This window comes from Panthera tigris, chromosome A1 (assembly GCF_018350195.1).
Source record: "Panthera tigris isolate Pti1 chromosome A1, P.tigris_Pti1_mat1.1, whole genome shotgun sequence".
NCBI classification, from domain to species: domain Eukaryota; kingdom Metazoa; phylum Chordata; class Mammalia; order Carnivora; family Felidae; genus Panthera; species Panthera tigris.
Window position 1 is genome coordinate 174,075,794 of NC_056660.1, and position 19,602 is coordinate 174,095,395.

Below are 19,602 nucleotides of genomic sequence, written 5' to 3' on the forward strand. Positions count from 1 at the left end.
CTAAGATCCGCAGGGTGCAGAGGAGCCAGCCACAGAAAACCCAGGGCAGGGAACTCCGGGCAGAGGAGTGGCAGGTGCCAAGGTCCTGTGGTGGGAGGAGCACAGGGGTGCTCAGACTGTTCCACTGTGAACCCCCAGCGGGCAGCCGCCTGCACCTCTCCACCCTGCACCAGGCACACTGGCACTGGCTGCGGGAACTCCACTCTGGCTCCCCATGCATTTTCAATGCCCTTGACCTCTTCTACAGACAAGAGGACAGAGTGGCAGGAGACCAGTACCACTGCGGGGACCTTCCTGTGCTCAGACCTTGCAGAACACCCTACCTGTAGCCAGTTTCCTGCCAGGCGGTGGAGGCTGACCAGACCCTAAACGAATGTGGCAACCACCCAGTCACTAGCGGCCAAACTCAACTGTTGGATTCTAGGCTGACGAGGACACCGTGGGCACAGAGCTGCACGGCTCCTGCCCTGGGTGCCCACGGGGCTCGGCCTGTCCCGTCAGCCCCTCTGAATGTTCTTTCTAGCACCTTCCAGCACCAGCGGTTTACGTCTTTACCTGTGGGTGTGTTTGTGGCTCCCTCGTGCAGGGCCACGTATTCCCACAGTATCCTCTGCCCCTAGCAGGTGCCTGACCCAGGGCAGTCCCTCCACGGGCAACGATGACAGTTTGCTGACAGCCTCCGTTGTCTGCATTGTTTTGAAAGAGAAAATGACACAAGAAACTTCCATCTGAAGTAAAAAAACAAAATGTGTGTCCAACGAGCTAGTTTGAAGGAAGAGGGAATGGAGCACCCATCCTGCGTCAGCCGCTTGCCTTGCAAAGTCCCCCTGGCCCTTCGTGTGCCTCTGCAAGGCAACATTGCACTTGCCAGATGACGTGTTTCCCTTAGCTCAGCACTCCGGTGGGGTCTCACTCTTACCCCGAGGGCTGTGCTCCCCACTCAGCCTGCCAGCGCCACCTGATGAACCCATGGCCTCGGGTGCAGGAGGTCACTGTGGGATCAGAACCCCAAATCCCACTTAAAAAAATTTTTTAATGATTATTTCTGAGAGACAGAGTGCGAGCAGGGGAGGGGCAGAGAGAGGGGGAGACACAGAATGGGAAGCAGGCTCCAGGCTCCGAGCTGTCAGCACAGAGACTGACACGGGGCTCGAACTCACAGACCACACGATCGTGGCCTGAGCCAAAGTCAGATGCTTACCGGACTTTTAAGTTCAAAAGCCAGTGATAAGTACAAAGCAGAACAGTGGTGATGCACATTTGGAAATCCAATTTCCCAGCGCCCCCAGACTGCAGAAGACACTGCACGGGCTGGAGGAAGGAAGGGGGAGTAAGGATGGTAAGGGGGTGGGGGGGTGAGCCGCAGGGACCGGAGCATCCCCTCCACCACCAGGACGAGGTCAGGGGGGGCTCACGGAGGCCGGGCTAGGGCTGCACAGGGGCCAGTCTCTGTTTGAGGGCACACTGGCCTTTGCCTTCACGGAGGACACTCAAGCCTTCTCAGCCACATCTGGGGAGGGCCATTGTCACTGAAGACAAAGACGGATCCTAGAAGGTGTGGGGGGGGGGGGACCAAAAACACAGGATCAAGGAGGGAGAGTACGAAATGAGTTCAAGATCTCCCAGGAGTGGGATGTTCCCCTTCCGTTATGCCCATTTTGCAGATCTGAAAAATGGGACTCAGAATTCTAAGTTAAATGTTTGTACCGGGGCAGACGATGATGGAAGAAAGTTTGAACGCAGGTCTCTTGGACTCCAGGGTTCCTGAACTTTCCACATCACCCGGCGAACTGCATGCAGAGGTGCCACTGATCCAAATCTTATTTCCTACCCAGTCGCAAGTGGCCCTGGTGGCCAGTGAGGAGCCAAGAACCAGAGTCCCCCGAGGGATGTGCCTGCGGTTCCCGCGTGCGACCACTGGAGGGCGTCGGCAGCCCACGGCCACCCAGGCCCATCTTTCCAGGTGGGGCTCCCGCTGGCCGCGCCCTCACTGCAAGCTGAGAGCTCGCCCCTTTCCTGCCTTCCCCACTGTGTTCCAGGGTCTAGTCCGCAGCCCGCCGCCCAGCAGGTGTGAGTTAAGACTTGCTGGGGAACCGGGTGGACCTTTTGAGCCCCCATTGTCAAGTTGTAAATTAAGATCCAATTGCTCCGACCTTGGCCTGGGCCCACCCCCTCAGCAGCACCTGGGGTGGGCTTTCTCACGCAGATTCTCGGCCTGGTTCAAGCAGTTGGTAGGAACCTTCAGCGGAGCTCTGGTCCCAAGGCAGGGTGGGGGAGGGGAGGCATAGCTAACAAGCAGCCCCCCTTACAGAGTGAGGCTCTCCTATTTTGGGTATCAGTTGCTTCACAGAGCATGACCCCGGAACCCCAAGAATCAGGTGCTTCACGAGGGGATTTTTCTTGACGACCTTCCCAGCCAGACTTCCGAGGTCCCTGAGTCGGGGGTTTACAGAGCAGTCGCCAGAGGATGCCACTCTTGACTTGGGGGTTCTGTGTTTGAGCCCCACGTTGCGCGTGGAGACTACTTAAAAAAATTTTTTTAATAAAAAAAAAGAAATCAAAGGAAGTTTTCTTTGGAATCAGAAGCAGAGGCAAATCAGTAACTGCTCAGTGATGCCCTCCTACTTATAACATATCGCAACTCCTTAGTGTCCAGGGGTCTCCGTTCTAGAACATTCCAATCGAGCCGTTCCCATTTCTGCAGCATAAAGCGGGCAGAGGCACAGGCCGCTTCACCCACATGGAAAACATAGGTCTCGTATATTCTGAGTTTCGGATTTACTCTGAGCTTTCAGGAGAGGAGCTCAGGAAAGGCAGAGCCTCAGTGGTGGAAAAGAATGAGAGAGGGGAAGAAAGAGTGAGTGCGAGGGAAGAACCGGAGACGAGCAAGCAAAAGGGGGTGACGGTGTCTGAGCCGAGTGGGAAGCATTTGGAATCAAACCTCTGTGGTGGGGTGAATTCTGGAGCTCTGCCTCCAAGCCCTTGTGACTCAGGGGGATGTGGGACAAGGAGAGGTAACAGAACACGGAAACAGAGCCAGGCTTGAGATAAAGTCACTGGCCGCCATCACCACTGAGAAAAGACCCACACCTTCCCTTCTGCAGCCCCTCTCCTAGCAGCCACCCGAGGCAAAGTGCATACACAGCAGGGAGTTTAAGAGTAGTCTCTATCTTGAGTTGGTTCGTGCACTTTGCTGGATTGTTTTTTACTCATTGCTAGGCTGCTTCAAGGAAACAGGATACACTGAAGTAGTTGGAATATTCGGGCACTAGAAAATTTCCTTGAGAATTCTTCAAATATCAAAGGGCAGTTAGACGGGGTTGAGGTGGAATCTAGTGGGTATAAATTATGGAGAAGCAGAATTAAACTCCAAAAAAATTCAATTCAACCAAATTCACTGAGCATCTCTGTGACTCTAAGCTGGTGTTGGCCCATCCCTGATAATTTTGAGGTGACTTTAGAGGGTATGTTGATGAACATTTTTTTTAATGGTCATGAGCTTATTCTAACAAGAGTTGAACTTTCAGCCCTGTCTGTACAGTGGTAATACAAAGTGTTATGTTTCAATGAATTTATCTGTATTTTATTTTATTTTATTTTTAATTTTTATTTATTTATTTATTTATTTTTGAGACAGAGAGAGACAAAGCATGAACGGGGGAGGGGCAGAGAGAGAGGGAGACACAGAATCGTAAGCAGGCTCCAGGCTCTGGGCCATCATCAGCCCAGAGCCCGATGCGGGGCTCGAACTCACGGACCGCGAGATCGTGACCTGAGCGGAAGTCAGACGCTCAACCGACTGAGCCACCCAGGCGCCCCGAATTTATCTGTATTAAAGTTAACTGGTTTAAGGGAACATTAAGTAGATAAGATTAAAGATGGAACACAGAAAGTGTGAAAATGTGAAGACAGCAAAAGATGGACAAATTCTGGGAAGCACTGACCTGTTGGCATTGACTTGTGAGCATAGGCTGTTGCTGTGACCAACTACTAGCTGTGGGACCTGTCCTATCGGTGGCCCCCAAGAAGAGACGCCTCTCAGTACTCACACTTTTGTGTAGCCCTGGGACTTGCCCCATAGAATCCAGTAGAACTGAGGCTGGGTCCATTCCAAGCCTGAGCTCTAGGAAGCTTGGTAGATTCCACTTTCAGACTCTCAGGAGCCACGATCTCCGGAGGAGAAGTCTGGGTGTGCTGTTGGGGAGACCAGTGAAGGACCTCAGGAGAGGTCACGTGCAAAGGGAGAGGTCCTACCTGGAAAAAAGAGAGGAGCCCTGCATCCCAGCGTCCTAGCTGAACCCAGCCCCCAGCCAACCCACCCGCTGATGGTGCTTGAACTACCCAGCCAAGTCCAGCCCCCCCGTGCAGTGCTGTGTCCAATTACAAATGGCCGTTGTATTAAGCCACTAAGTTCTGAAACGGCGTGTCACGCAATCATAAGTGAAAGCTGGGGACGTTCTGCTCCATGGGGTCATTCAGGCATTCGGGATCCTTTCATACAGTGGCTCTGCCACCTTCTAAGGCCTCGGAGCACTGACTCAAATCCTTTACACAGATAAGGGGAGAGGGACGGTGTAAAGGATCATGCAGGATATTTGGGGCACCGAGCCTGAACAGGGGCCCCCCGAAATTAAAAGGGACTAGAATTCGTGATTGAACTGTGTGACCAGGGTAAAGAGAAACACAGATTTGGAGATCCCTACCCTCTCTCACATTTACACACACACACACATACACACACACACACACACACACATCCTAATAACATAGTACAGTGACTATTATGCTATAATATGAATAAATTCAGGTTTGGGGGACCGTGAAAAAAGAGAAATTAACTTTGCATGGAGCCTTACAGCCAGCCAGTATAACGCATGGAGCGGTAGCAGCATTTGACCTGGGCTTTGAAGGGTGCCTAGGAGTCCGTCAGCCAGAAGGGGAAGGTGCATCGAGGCAGAGGGTGGAAGATCACGAAAAAACACGTTATGTGCAGAAAGCAATGAAGGAAACAGAGCCACCAAATGAATGACACTAAGTTTGGATGACCTTGTTTGACGCCTCTGAGTAAGGCTGCACTAGAGGACCCCTGAGCCTTTTAGTTATGCGAACATTTAGGTTTAGGCCATTTTTAAAAAATTTTTTAAATGTTTTATTTATTTTTAAGACAGAGAGAGAGACAGAGCATGAGTGGGGATGGGGCAGAGAGAGAGGAAGACACAGAATCTGAAGCAGGCTCCAGGCTCCGAGCTGTCAGCACAGAGCCCAACGAGGGGCTCGAACTCCCGAACCGGGAGATGATGACCCGGACTGAAGTCTGATGCTTAACGGACTGAGCCACCCCTGAACCTTGAGGAGCCGGTCAGATTCTTTCCGATCAGGACAGGAGCTAGGAGACACGAAATCTCCAGGGAGGCCTTGATAAGCCCGCAACTGGGACGCGGCACCTGTTCTCCCCCAAGTGCAAGCTGGAAGGTTGGCAGTGGGAAACGCATCTTCAGAGAAAGGCTGAAGAAGAGAACAGATCAGCAGAGAAGCCACATAGCCCGGGGTGGAGACGAAGGAAGGGGTGGCCCCATGACTCATTTCCCATGAGGCCCAGTTCATCTCCTGCTTTTGTTTGCCGTGACACTTCCTTTAACCTACTAAGAAACCACCTTTTGTCAGATAATCCAGCAGGCTGCTGTTCTTTGCAAAACTATCGAGTCCTGGCTGACATAGAGAAAACAGTAATTCATTGGGGCCATTGCAAAAATAATAATATCCTATCCATAATGTCCTAATATAAAAGTATGACCACGCAGCAAATTGAGGGTAAAAATATCTTATGTGAATGTTACGTAGGCTAAATGAGGTTATCCATGAAATGCATAGTTCCTGGCCCTTATTAGGTGCACACATACACACACACACACACGCATATATTACACACATACACACACATGCATGTGTGTGTGTATGTGATGCATGTGTGTGTGTATATTTATATTTATATTTATATTTATATTTATATAAAATCATCATTATTCTTCCTCCAGCCTCTGGACACACACACGCATGAGTGCGTCACTTTACTGAGGTTGAGCAGAGAATGGGAGAGAATGGGAGTAGGGGATTTACCTTGCCTGGTCCGCTCCCGCCAACTTCGAACCCCCATGACACCTTCTCTCCTCAAAGACCCTTTCTGGCCGTGGCCCCGCCAAGTATTTCTTTCTCCGCCTTCCCCTGAGAAGGCCCCAGAGGCGTTACCTTTTCTCGCCCTTCAGAATTCTCAGCTCCACCCCAAACTTTCATACCCAGATCTATCTGGGTCCTCAGCAGACCAAAGGGCCCTGCCCTGTAAGTGTTCGTTATATGGCACAGCTTGCCTTCTATGCTACCGGTGGTCACCATGTTTGAGCAGGCACCGTGCCAGCTCCAGTGACCCAGGGCGTTTGCTGTTAGCCTGAAGGCAAATGCAACCTTGCCAAGAGGCTGCCCGGACAGACCTCAGCAACCATCAAGGGCCAGGGTCTAATTCAGTCTCCGCGTGACAGACGCTGTGTGATGCCGATTGGCTGTCCTTCCTCCTCCCACATCGCCCTCTCTTTCACCTCCCTTGCCTGTCTTAAGGACTCCGAAGATGTGACATCAGGCAAATGCCAAGTTGTCAGTGAAGGAGGTGGAGCCTTAATGGAGCATTAGGACCAATCAACAAAGACTGACAAAGGGGAAAGAGGCCTGAGGCCTGTTCTAGAAGGGAGATATTCTGTCTCCAACAAAGAGGAGAAGTCTGGCAGGAGAGGGGGAGTGGAGAAGCTCAGAGGAATCCTTCTAATGTACTAGATGTGTCCTGACACGTCGTGTGTCTGATTCTCCACAAAGATCCAAGACAAGTTAAATGAGCCCGATGAACAGGAAGTGGGCATATGGCTGAGCTTTGAGACCAAGGGGGAACTGCCAACCCACATCACAGTTGAACCAAAATGGCCCCTCCGTGACTCTTGGTCACACGTTTCGGTTAGCTTGATTTCCTGCCCACAGTCTACAGTTCTACAACACAGACACCCATCCAAACAATCATTTTATTGGCCCCAGGAACCATGAGGCACATAAGCTTTTAATTTGCTCAATACCATCGCAGACTTTTAAAAAGAGATAAATCACTGATACCCACTGATGACCTCAACTTTGATCATCGCCCGAGTTGCGAGTTTGAAATTCCGATAATGCTGCCAAGCTGAGGACGTTGGAAGGCTTTATATTGGAACAAGAAATATGTGATAAAACAGAAACACAAGTGACTGGCAAGTAAAGGAAATTAGGCTCGTGGAGATTGATAGTTCAGGCAACGCAAGCTTAAAAGACAAGAAAATACCATTTGCATTCAGCAGGCTAGTAAATGCTGAAGTATTCGATAATTCCTATTTCTGGAAAGAATGTCAGGGGGGCAGAAACCCTTACACTGCTGTTGTGATTGGAAATGAGGACAACCATGTTGAAAATATCTTAGCACGATCTTACCAGACTGTAGCAGGCGTCAACTCTTTGATCCGGCCCTTCTGCCGCCGGGGGTATTCCTACCGCTGTCGTTACATAGGTTTGGACTCTAGGGAGTGGTCAGAATAAATGAGCTGGATGTCCGTGCAGCCGGATGCGATGCTTCCAAAAACATACTGTGCCTAAAAATAAGAAAAAGCATGAATTTAAAGCATAACTGAATGCATATAAATATAATAGTGACTCAGACAACGGCACTTGTTTGAACAGATGCGTCATGATGTGAACGAACGGCGAACGATGGATGGGACGGACGCACGTCGCACACAAGAGGGCGGGTGCCTGGGGCGAGAACAGTGGTGATGAGGAAGAGGTCAGGGAGAAACAAAAACAGAGAAAGTTAAAGAGAGGTTTCTGTGTGGGCAATAATCATGCTGGGTTGTAAATTGAGGAGCATGGTGGACCCGATCAGGTACAGCTGAGGGCTGAAAAAAGAAAAGTTAAAACGATACCAACAAAAGCTCCCAACTATTCTTGCTTATGATACAGAATACAGGGGCACCTGGCTGGCTCAGTCGGTAGAGCATGCAACTCTTGATCTCAGGGTTGTGAGTTCAAGCCCCATGTTGGGTGGAGAGATTGCTTTAAAAAAATCTTTAAATTTTTTTTAATGTTTATTTATTTTTGAGAGAGAGAGAGAGAGAGAGAGAGAGAGCATGAGCAGGAGAGGGGCAGAGAGAAAGGGAGACACAGAATCGGATGCAGGCTCCAGGCTCTGAGCCGTCAGCACAGAGCCCGATGAGGGGCTCGAGCTCACAAGCCTTCAAGCTGTGAGATCATGACCTGAGCCGAAGTCGGCCACTTAACCAACTGAGCCACCCAGGAACCCCTAAAAAATCCTTTAAAAAGGTGATACGAAATACACAGGCTCAATAATGTTATCTGAGGGACACCTGGGTGACTCAGTCGGCTCAGATCATGATCTCACGGTTCATGGGTTCGAGCCCTGTGCCAGGCTCTGGGCTGACAGCACGGAGCCTGCTTGGGATTCTCTCTCTCCCTCTCTCTCTGCCCCTTTCCTGCTTGTGCTCCCTCTCTCTCTCTCTCTCTCTCTCTCTCTCTCTCTCTCTCTGAAAAATAAATAAATAAACATTAAAAAAATAATGTTAACTGAAACATTTGTCATAATAGCAATAAGTTCAAAAAGTTGTAAATGTCCACTGGTAGGATAAAGATGAAATGAATTAGCTTGTATCCATTTAACAGCATATTTCAATGAAGCCTTGAAAAATAATGAGGTGATTCTATGTGACCTAATGTGGAATTTTCTCTAAGACATATAGTGAAATTGTGAAAACCATATGATGGTATAAAAGGAGATGATCATAGGTGACTTGGGCATTTATTCTTTGTGCTGCTAATAGCTTGGTAAGAATGCTGACCCAGTAAGTCTGATTTTAAAGTCGGTGGAAAAAATAGGCTGATTCCAGCCACCCAGCCAAAGAGGTTCCCCATTTACATAAAAGACTATTTCTTTGACAATGATGGTCCCTTTGTTACATGGTCACCTAGATGTTCCCTGCTCCCGTGTCTATAAATGTGGTAGAATAGTTTAGAATACTTTAGAAATATTTTAGTTCCTCTCCTGGATTCCCTCCTAAGGTGTCCTTGTCCAGTTTTGCCTGGATGAACCTCTGTGTAATTGGAATCTCAGAAGGAGAAGAGAGAGAAAATAGAGTAGAATAAATATTTGAAAAGGTAAGGGTTGGGAATTTTTCAAAAGTGATAGAAGACATCTACTACATGTCTAAAAATCCCAAAGAACTGCAAGCAAGATAAATATCCTTCTTACCCCACCCCCAATGCCGATGCACATCATATTGAAACTGCTCAAAATCAAAGAAAAAGGACACCTTGAAGGCAGCTAGAGAAAAAATGTACTCTGTAGACCATATCAAAAGCAAGGATTACAGCAAACTTCTCATCAAAAGCTGTGTAGGCCAGAAGACAATGGAATGGCATCTTTAAAGTGGCAAAAGAAAAAACGAAGCTGGGGCGCCTGGGTGGCTCAGTCGGTTAAGTGTCCGACTTTGGCTCAGGTCATGATCTTGTGGTTGTGAGTTCGAGCCCCGCGTCGGGGTCTGTGCTGACAGCTCAGAGCCTGGAGCCTGCTTCTGATTCTGTGTCTCCCTCTCTCTCTGACCCTCCCCCCCATTCATGCTCTGTCTCTCTCTGTCTCAAAAATAAATAAACGTTAAAAAAAAAAAATTTAAATAAATAAATAAATAAATAAACATTAAAAAAAATTTTTTTTAAATGCTGCAGCCCCGGTGGAAACCAGTACGGCTGTTCCTCAAAAAAATTAAACGTATGATTTGCCAGGGTCTCAATGATCGTGCACCACCCCCCTCCACCCCCATACGCTGGAACCTAAGCCCCCATGTGATGGTGTTAGGAGATGAGGCCGTTGGGAGGTGATTTGGTCAGGAGGGTAGAGCCCTCGTGAGTAGGAATCATTCCCCGATAAAAGAGGCCCCCAGAGAGAATCCTCATCTTTCCCACCACGTAAGGACACGCCAAGAAGTAGGCCATCTCCCATCCGGGAGAGGGCTCTCACTAGACCTTGGTCATGTTGGTACCGTGACCTTGGACTTCCCAGCCTCCAGACTGTGAGAGATAAATTTCTGTTGTTTTTGAACTACCTAATCTGTGGTATTTTCTTAGAGCAGCCCTTACTGCTAAGACACAATTAGCATATGATCCAACCCTTCCATTTCTGGGTATGTTCCCAAAAGAAAGAAATGAATACACATAGTACAGTTTGTCGAAAACTGGCAAGGAAACATAATAGAAGGTGACCCTCATCAGCGGTGTTTACAGTCTGCTATGCTCCTTGGAGCATCGCGTTGTGTTAGTACAGTTTATAAGGTGACATTTCAGAATAACCCTTTGTAGCAATTTCCAGGCAATTAAAATTCTCTTTCTCGTGCCCTCCATTTTATAATCATCACAGGGAATAGGTTATATTTGCTGGCGGCAATGCAGATTTCCTAGCATGTTTTCTCTTCCTCAAGTGACAAAAGAGCTGACCTTCGTTTAGTAGCTGGGTGCCTGCTGTTGGCCAAATTCTGGCTGGGTCGGGTCCAACCCTGAAGAAGCCATACGGCCCAGGGAAGGTGCAAAGTCCTGCCCCTTCGCTCACGCTTCCTCCAGCCTGGAAAGCACCACTTGCTAAATCTTGTGCTGTAAACAGGAAGCCTGAAGTCAGAACCCAGGAGGGTCATTATGAAAGCTCAAGCTTCAGAGAGGAGCGAAGAAGCAGAAGCGAGAGGAGCCAGGCCAGGCCAGGGCAGGTGGCCCAACGTGGATACAGCCACAGGCGAGTGCCTGCACGAGGACACAGGGAAGCTACCAAGACTGAGACAGGAGGCCTCGGGAAGGGTGCCGGGAGGAAGGGTGACCTTCCGTGCTGGGTTCGCGTATGAACACTTAAATCAAACAGGTAAAAAGGCACCACCACGAAGTCCTTGAGATTTCACCTGCCCTATGATCATTTCAGAAAGCCACTCCTGAATGCAGGGCAGCTGGCAGTGGGGATCCTTCAGGGGGGGAATGCAAATTCCTTAGAACTTGACTTTTATGAAACACCGGTTACAATCGATGACTGGAGAATGGCCGTTCTCCCCTACGCAGTGAGCAAAGAGCTCAGAACCCGTGGTGGTAAATGCGGCCACTGCCTTCGGAAGGGAAGAACTCCTCATCAAACGTGCCTTCCCCATCTGGAAACCGAACTCGAGCCTAACAACGTCTCCAGCTCCTGGGCCAATTTGCTGCATAGTATGCTTCCCAAGGTCCCAGGAAGCCACGTTGAAAACCGCCCTACCACACCCCTTAGCCACACCAAAATCTTCCCAGCACGCTGCACGTCTTCAGCTTTCTGTGCTTCCTCCTTCTGGATGGAGAATCTCCAGAAGGAGGTAATGCCTTACGCTTGTCTTAGTCCCTAACCAGCATCTTGATATAGTAAGAGAGTACTAACCTCTGAACAACCATGTATAGTCTTCAAAACACTTCCACCTTCATCAATGAATTTGACCTTCGCCACCGCAACGGAGGCTGCCATGGTTTGGGTCCAACACTTTTCATAACATTATGCCCGGTCTTAAGGAAAGCTCTGCAAGGTGGGCACTGTGGCTACCTCCACGTTGCAAATGAGGACGCCAAGACTCAGCCGCGCGGCGACTTGCTCAGTGTGACCCAGAGGGTGCCGGGCAGAGCAGCAACGCAGGCTGGGGCCAGTCCCTATGCGGAAGCTCTGTTTTCTTCCCTATCCCCGTTGTTGCTTAAACTGGGGTCTGTGGACCCCAGGAGATACGCCGTCATCTTTGGAGGATCCTGGGACGTCCGTGAGACCTTCAACTTTGCGTTTTCATTTTGTTGATGATCTGCTTAAAACGAACATAACGTAAAGTAACATGGGAGCTTGCTCTGCGTCCCTGGGGTGATCAGCATAGAGTGGAACGCAGCCGTGGGACTTCAGTGCCTGTGTTTGCTTCCGGGTGTAGAATGCATTGGCTCCAAGGGGCTTCACAGGACAAAGGCCAACATCACGTCTCAGGCACGTGTTTGTGACACGTAAGGACCAACTAATGTTATGGCCTCCCTGCGGAGAAAACTGCAGGGATGTGAGTAGGAAAAATGGTGTGAGAACTGGGGTACCCCAGATGGCTCACACGGCTGATCGTACTAAATCCAAAGATCCCTGAGCCACTGCCTTCAGAGTCCAGATCAAGGTCGTTGCGGCAAAGCAGCAGAATCTGCCACATGAAATTATGAGTAAATTTCAACTGCATCAGGTTTTATGGCTTTATTATTTCATTGCAAGTTTTAGTTTCAGAAATCCGTAGTACTATGGGAAAAAGGTGTTTGATGTTAAGGCTTACTTCACTGACCCTGGAATGAAAATGATTTAAATGGACACCTGGGCTTGGGTCCAAGAAGAATGCATTAAACCTGCTGTCCCCAACACTCACGTGAGACAGACAATGGGTATCACTATCCATTCCGGTTTTGCAGATGAAGGGGCTGGTGACAACAGGGAAGTGATTCTCCAATATCACACATCTCCTCAGTGTCCCAACCAGGACCAGAATCCCAAGTCTTTCAAAAAAGTGGAGTAAATATGGAGAGCTAGCAACCCGGTGGCCCATGGGCCAAATTGCATGCTCATCCTACAAAATATTAAAAATTAAGATATTTCACATCAACGTTTTCTGACCCCTCTGGAAAAATGAGGGGATCTGGTAACAACATTCCTGCATGATAATCATTGGCCAGAGCTTGGAGCAGCCAGTTTCTCAAGTCCCCAGGGATCCTGTTGTGGTCTGGGTCTGATTCATCAGGCTTTGGGTGGGACCTGAGATTCTAGTGCAGGTGTGGTTGGTCCAGAAATCTACTCCGGTCTCATCTGCCTCCAACCTCCACTTTTAAAGATCTTTCAGGTTATTTGGGGGCCCATCCAGATAATCCAGGATAATCTCCGTATTTTAAAATGAGATGATTGGCAACCTTAATTCCATTTGCGACCGTAATTCCCCTCTCCTGTGTAACCAAACGTATTCACGGATTCCGGAGATTAGGAAGTGGCCCTCTTTGGGCAGCCATTATTCTGCCTGCCACACTCAGTAAATATGCTTTATTAATGTTATCATTATTCAAGTCCGGTTAATTTCTCTTCTTTAGGCTGCCCAAAGCATTGATGAGAGAGTCAAAGTCCTTAAAACCCAGTTTCTCCAGCACGTGGCATGGTCGAATTCGTTTTTCTCAGCTAAAACAGTAGCTAGCTGCTGTCCTGTTGCTTTCTACCCGCTGACACGTGCCTGCTTCGTCCGGAAAGTTTCCACAAAGCTGGCGAGCGCCGGTCAAAGCCATTACCGGCTCAGCGGGGCTCAGACAGTTGAGAAGTTCAAGGGTGAACGTCTGATTTTAAAGTCAAGGCAAGACTATGACAGAGCCAGGACAATGAGCATGTTTCTGAGCAAAGATAATGTCATCTCTTTCTTCCCTTGAAGGCCCGAGCTGGCCTTGGCCAGGAGAGGAGGCACAAGGTCTGGTTTGGTCAATGAAGGCACCATCTTCAGTGAGAAGCACAGTAATTGAGGCCATGCGGGCCCCAGCGATAAATACACGCAACGACAGTGGTCCCTCATCTGTTGGAGGCTCTTCTGTTTATCTAATCAGAGACGAAGGTCAACAATATTGACACGAGTCATGACTACCTCACGTATATGGAGTTCTGGAATAAATCTTAGAAGCTGAGCAGTAACCCGAGAAAACGGTCTTGGGTTTAGAGTTCTTCTGTCTACTTTTGGCTTTGCATTTTTGCTGCTCAGATTCTGGTTAGCTGATGAGCCAGGAATCCACGGAGGCTTTTCCTCTTTGAGTTTCTCCTAAATTCATGCATTTAAGACATACTTACTGAGGTGACAGTGGGAAACAACACCGACGTAAGAAAATTCCTAAGTAAACAAGGTGATTGAAGGTAGCCACTTTGGGCAACGAAGGCTCTAGAACAGGGAGGTGTGATGGCAGTGATGGGTGACGGAGGGGCTTGGGAGGGCTCTCTGGGAAGGAGATATTTGGGCTGAGATGGGAGCGATGGGAGCGATGGGAAGGGGGCGGGCTGGAAAGAGCAGAGGGGGCCAGAATTCCAGGCAGAGGAAACAGCAAATGCAAAGGCCATTTGAGGAGAATCAGGAAGAAGGCCAGCACAGCCAGAAGGCAGGAGCAAGTTCCCTCCCACACTCACTGTGAAACCAGGACTCGGCAGGGCCTCCCCAACTGCCCCCCCTTGCTGATAACGCGTGATACTCTCTCCTTGCAAAATACTCTAACAATACAGAAATAAATTTTATACCGAGTGAAACATCAACAGTGTTCTGAATTCTCACTCGCTGCTTCCCAAGCAACCTCTACCGATAGTTTAGCACGTATCCATCTGCCCTTGTGTGGACATTTACATGCACGCACATGCACGTCCGCAATCACACACGTTATGTTGTATCTAAATACGGTATCACAGATTGGGGGTCCAACTAGCCCAGGTACTGAATGCTCACCCCACCTGCACAACCTTGCCCCTGCTGAACCCCTTATCTGAAGCTTCCATGCCTTTACTCTTTATAAAGGCCTAGAAAGGCCTGGATGAGTTTCCACAAGGCTCGAGCAGCCTTCCCAGCTGCCCGCTGCCTCTTCCAAGGACGGTTTATTTCAGTGAAACATACATACACTGAACAATCACGCTGGATGTATATGAAATCCTGCATTCGGCCAACATGTGTTTGCTTCCTCTTATCCCCGTGCAGGGCCTAGAACAGGCCGTAAGTAGAAATAAACATGCTAATGTCTGCAGCTCGTAGCTAATATTTATCAAGCACTTGCCATGTGTCAGACATCGCGTAAGCAGTTTCACGAGAAAATCCTAGCAAGCCGGGGAGCCTGGATTCTCAGCTGACTCAGGGCACATGCTTTTAGCACCCAGTTGTACCCACTCTGCTGTGGGTGGATCCCACTAAAGCGATCACACATGTGCCCGAGAGCCAGGTGGGTTTGGTTCTTCCCAGTGGCCTCTCTGGAAGCAGGCCCACGGTCCCCAACAGATGAACCCTACCCCTGCCGCATTTCCCATCTGGGCCTGTGCCCCCGGCTCCCCCCTCCCCCCAGCACGATCCTGATTCCCATGTCAAGCCTGTCACTCACTCCCAACACACACCTGGATTCTGCTGCCTCGACTCCAGCTTTCCTCCCAGACCAGGCCTCGACCCCACCATGACTTGCTTTCGGAAGCTGAGGCAAAACACGGCATCTGATTGTCTTAGTTTGAACGATCAGTTTCACCCAGGTCCTGCTGGTGGGAGAAAGAGGGGGATCACCGGAGGCTTGAGGCTGAGAAGGGGGCGCCGGTCCGGGGCGGGGGCACCCTTCCACGGGTGTGGACTCTCAGGAAGCTCCGCTACACAAAGGAAGCCAGCACGAGGCAGGCTGACCTTGGCAGTGAGCATTAAGAAGGGAAGAATCTTCAGCTCTCCCAGCCAGGAATGTATCCTTCCCACCTCGGGTCCCGCTGACTCAGTGAACTTGGACGGAGAGCTGAACTTGCTCAGCCTCATCAGCCCAGTTGTGCCCTCACAAGCAAACCAGCTTTTATTAAGCCATGACATGATGATATGAAGGAAGAGCCGTAAGCACGTTTCCATTTTCTTTATTACCCAGGTTTTGGTTTTGTTTTTTTTTTTATTTTTCTTCTTCAGGCAAACTTATCAAAGCAAACCTCTCTAATTACCTTATGTGGCTGACATCATTCCCAGGACCTAGAGGGCCAGCCCACTTTGTTAAAAGTGTATTATTAGGGGTACCTGGGGGGCTCAGTCGGTTGAGCGTCTGACTTCGGCTCAGGTCATGATCTCACGGTCTGTGAGTTCGAGCCCCGAGCCGGACTCTGTGCTGACAGCTCAGAGCCTGGAGCCTTTTCGGATTCTGTGTCTCCCTCTCTCTCTGCCCCTCCCCTGCTCACGCTCTGTCTCTCCCTAAAATAAACAAACATTAAAAAAAAAAGTGTGTTATTAAATAGCTACAGTATTTATGGTTAAAAAAATTCTCCTAGCAGATTAACAGGCATAAACTTCCAAGTGTAAAATAAATAAGGGATGAAAAGTACAGCATAGGTAATACAGTAGATAACGTTGTACTCACATTGCGTGATGACAGAGGGTAACTATACTTATCATGGGAGGCATTGCAGAATGTATATTCGAATCACTATGTTGTACACCTGAAACTAATATAATATTAGTATAGTATAGTATATATAATATAATATATAGTAGGTCAACTATATGTTAATTAAAAAAATTCTCCTCGCACTATGATATGTCATAGCACATGCAACACGACTGTAAGACAAACATGAACGCTATTTAACCACACTGATATTCAATGAGATGACACTGAAGACATTTGAGTTAACATTTTACTCTATTAAATTAACCCAGAAGCAATTCTTAAAATGATGGCCAGTGCTGGTGATGTTATGGTGGACCTTCCTCATTCATGCCTAGCGGATGCTAAATGCTTAATGAATGTAAAAAGTAGTGCGACTTTTTGGAAGCCATTTGGCAGCCCCCCCCCCCCAGAGTATAAAACGTTCCTTTCCTTTTGCTTAGTAGGGAAAAATTGGGAGGTCTTAACTAAGGGGAAAATAACCCCCCCAAGTAAAATACTAAATATTTGAGGATGTTAATTACAGCATAATCAGCATGGATAACTTGAAAACTAAGTAAGTAGCCACCTGCCGTGGCTTGGTTAAATAAACTGTGATAAATAACTATGATAAATAAGTAACATTATGGGGCCCCTGGGTGGCTCAGTCGGGCGAGCATCCGACTTCAGCCCAGGTCGTGATCTCATGGTTCCTGAGTTCGAGCTCCTCATCGGGCTCACCACTGTCAGCGCTGAGCCTGCTTCGAATCCTCCGTGCCCCTCGCTCTTTGCCTCTTCCCCACTCACGGTCTCTGTCTCAAAAATAAATAAACATTTTAAAATAAATAAGTAACATTACGTAGTCAATAAAAAATGGTAATTGTGAGGAATATGTAAAAACAAAGAGGCATATTTATGATAAAGTGGTACTGAGTAAGCTACATAGGATACAACATGGAATGTTCGCTCCGATCAACATTTGTGTGCCTTTGAGGAGGAGGGAGCCCGGCAATGAAAACGGCGCTGTCAGCATTGTGCAAGACTTTTCTAAAAATCCCAACTGCCTCTAATATGTTTACACTGTGTTTACAGTGACAATGAAAGAAATTGTTGAACTTGTACATATTAGTGCTGAGATGGTTATAGTGTTTTTCCTCCCAGTGAAGTGTATCTTTTGTGGCTGGTGTAATCAGCCTCCTGTGCCCCTCATGACTAGTTAAGCCTGTATTATCCCTTTATCTACCTAAGTACCCTGGGATAAAAGATCCAACCTTTCAACACAGTGCCCTGGGAGACAGGGCTTGTACCAGTTAATTTAGTAAAACTCAGTGGCATAATGACTCATCATTGCCCTAAATCCAAGTGGCTTTTCTAAGTGAGGCAGTTGTAAACCTAATCCATGCTTTTTGATCCTGGCCAGGCGTGGGGCAGGAGAGATGGGCCTTAACAAATAAAATTAATGAGCTCAGTAGGGATTATGTACGTACTTAACGTGCACTCCTAACTGTGCTAAACCATCCAGCACACGGAATAAACACCCAGACTCTGGCGTCCATGAACCTGGGTTGGACTCCAGGTCGGCCTCTTACCAGCTGTGTGGCCTTTGGCAGGTTACTCAACCACTCTGGGTCCTTTTATTCATGAAGTTTCTATTACATGTCAGGCACTATGGTGGACACTGGGGATACTATGGAGGGAATAACAGACAAGATCTCTGCCTTCCAAGGACTTACAGTCACCAAACAAGGACACGAGTACAAACGAAATCATTGTTGCTGGTGCTACAGAAGAAATCAATGGGGCTGGATAGAAGCTACTATAGAGTTCTTGCTTCAAATAAGACGTTCTGGAAAGTTCTCTCCAAGACGGTGCCTTTAAGATCTAAAGAGTAAGAAGGATCCAGTCTTTAGAATAGCCTCGGGAAGAGAGCTCTGGGCAGTAGAAGAGAAGCTGGGATTATAAAGATACCCACCTCTAGGTCTGTTGTGGGAACGGTGCTCCTAAGCCTGTTCGCCAAGTTTCTTACTTAGGGCCCCTGGGTACACAGCAGCCACTTCTGCAGCCCTGGGCGTGTTGTCAAGGAGGGACACGCTGCTCCAAGTAAGAAGGGCTCAGTTTGAGTCGTGGGTCCACTCTTCTCCAGCAGTTACCAGCAGAACCCTCTTGGCACGTTATTCACTCTCTCTGAGCCTCAGTTTCCCTACCCATTACAGGAGGTCACGTGGGCAGCACGTGGCACAGAGTACCCCGTAACTAGAGGCTATGACGATGGCCATGAGAGCAATGACACCGGCAAAGAAGCTAAGGCCACTTAACAGCTCTAAGTGACACTGACGGATAGGGAAGCGGAAACACTCCTTGTCTGGATGTTCACGTTGGTATCGTATCCTCCGCTCCTGGCTGTTGCCTGGCATGTAGAGGGTGTTTGGGCCTCAAGGGGCCGAAACCCAGCACAGCTAAGCTTGTCCGTGGATCTGAGGACACAGACGGGAAGATGCTGCATTGAGGCTCCCCAAGAATGTTTCCTGTCCACCGTCCCTCATCCCCAGCTCTTTCCCCTTTCGCAACAAGCGCCTCAACGCGCAACTTCCGCATCCCTCCCGCGTGTCTCCCTCCGTTCCTGCCCCGTGACTACAGTCTCCGGCCACGGAGGAGACGTGAAGCGTTGGACGATGGACAGTCGAGATAGCTGCTGTCCCCTGGACAGACTTTGATAAGAACTAAACCTTCTTTGTATTCCGCAGACGGAATCCACTTGCCTCCAGACATCAGTGTAGACTTCCTAGTGGAGACAGAAAAGATAATGTACCCCACGGAAGACTTCCTCCGAATCCTCATTTGCATGGCTCCTCCCCCAAACCCCCGGAGGGGCTCTCCCTCGCCCACCTGCCACTCTCCGGCTCTCGAACCCCTCCCTGCTCCTGTGCAGCAACTGTTCACCTGCTGACCTGCACCCGCCAACAAAGCAAACCTGCGGTGCCCCCCCCCCACTGACCCCCGTAGGAGGGATGGGGAGGAACATGGCGCTGCTTACTCATCAGGCCACGTGTTTATCCAACGGTTCCTTAAGAATCTTTGTCCCATACTTACTCCTTGAGAAGTATTAGATTGGCAAAATTGTGACATTTTGCTTTCCATACCAAGGGAAGAAAACGGGTACTCCTCGTATATGGCAAGTAAATTGAAATATGTGTGTGTGTGTATATTTTATAATATATAGATTTTGAATAGACACATCTGTGTGCATATTTTTGCATATACAGATTTGTGTGTATAATATGTCAGGATAAGGAGAGGGAACCAACGATGATGAAGGTGGATTTTCTACTGAAGTGGGAAAAAGCTTCTGGTTGGGTGACATTAAGTTGG

At 48.7% G+C, this 19,602-nt stretch overlaps 1 long non-coding RNA gene across 1 annotated transcript; it reads right to left on the reverse strand.

Annotated features, from left to right (window-relative positions):
- Positions 1-3,936: 3,936 nt before the first annotated feature.
- LOC122231664 lies at positions 3,937-18,812 on the reverse strand. Its single transcript, XR_006208913.1, has 3 exons — positions 18,206-18,812; positions 7,501-7,658; positions 3,937-4,254 (listed from the first exon to the last, which is right to left on the reverse strand). It is a non-coding gene; the product is annotated as an uncharacterized LOC122231664 (long non-coding RNA).
- Between the last annotated feature and the right edge of the window lie 790 nt (positions 18,813-19,602).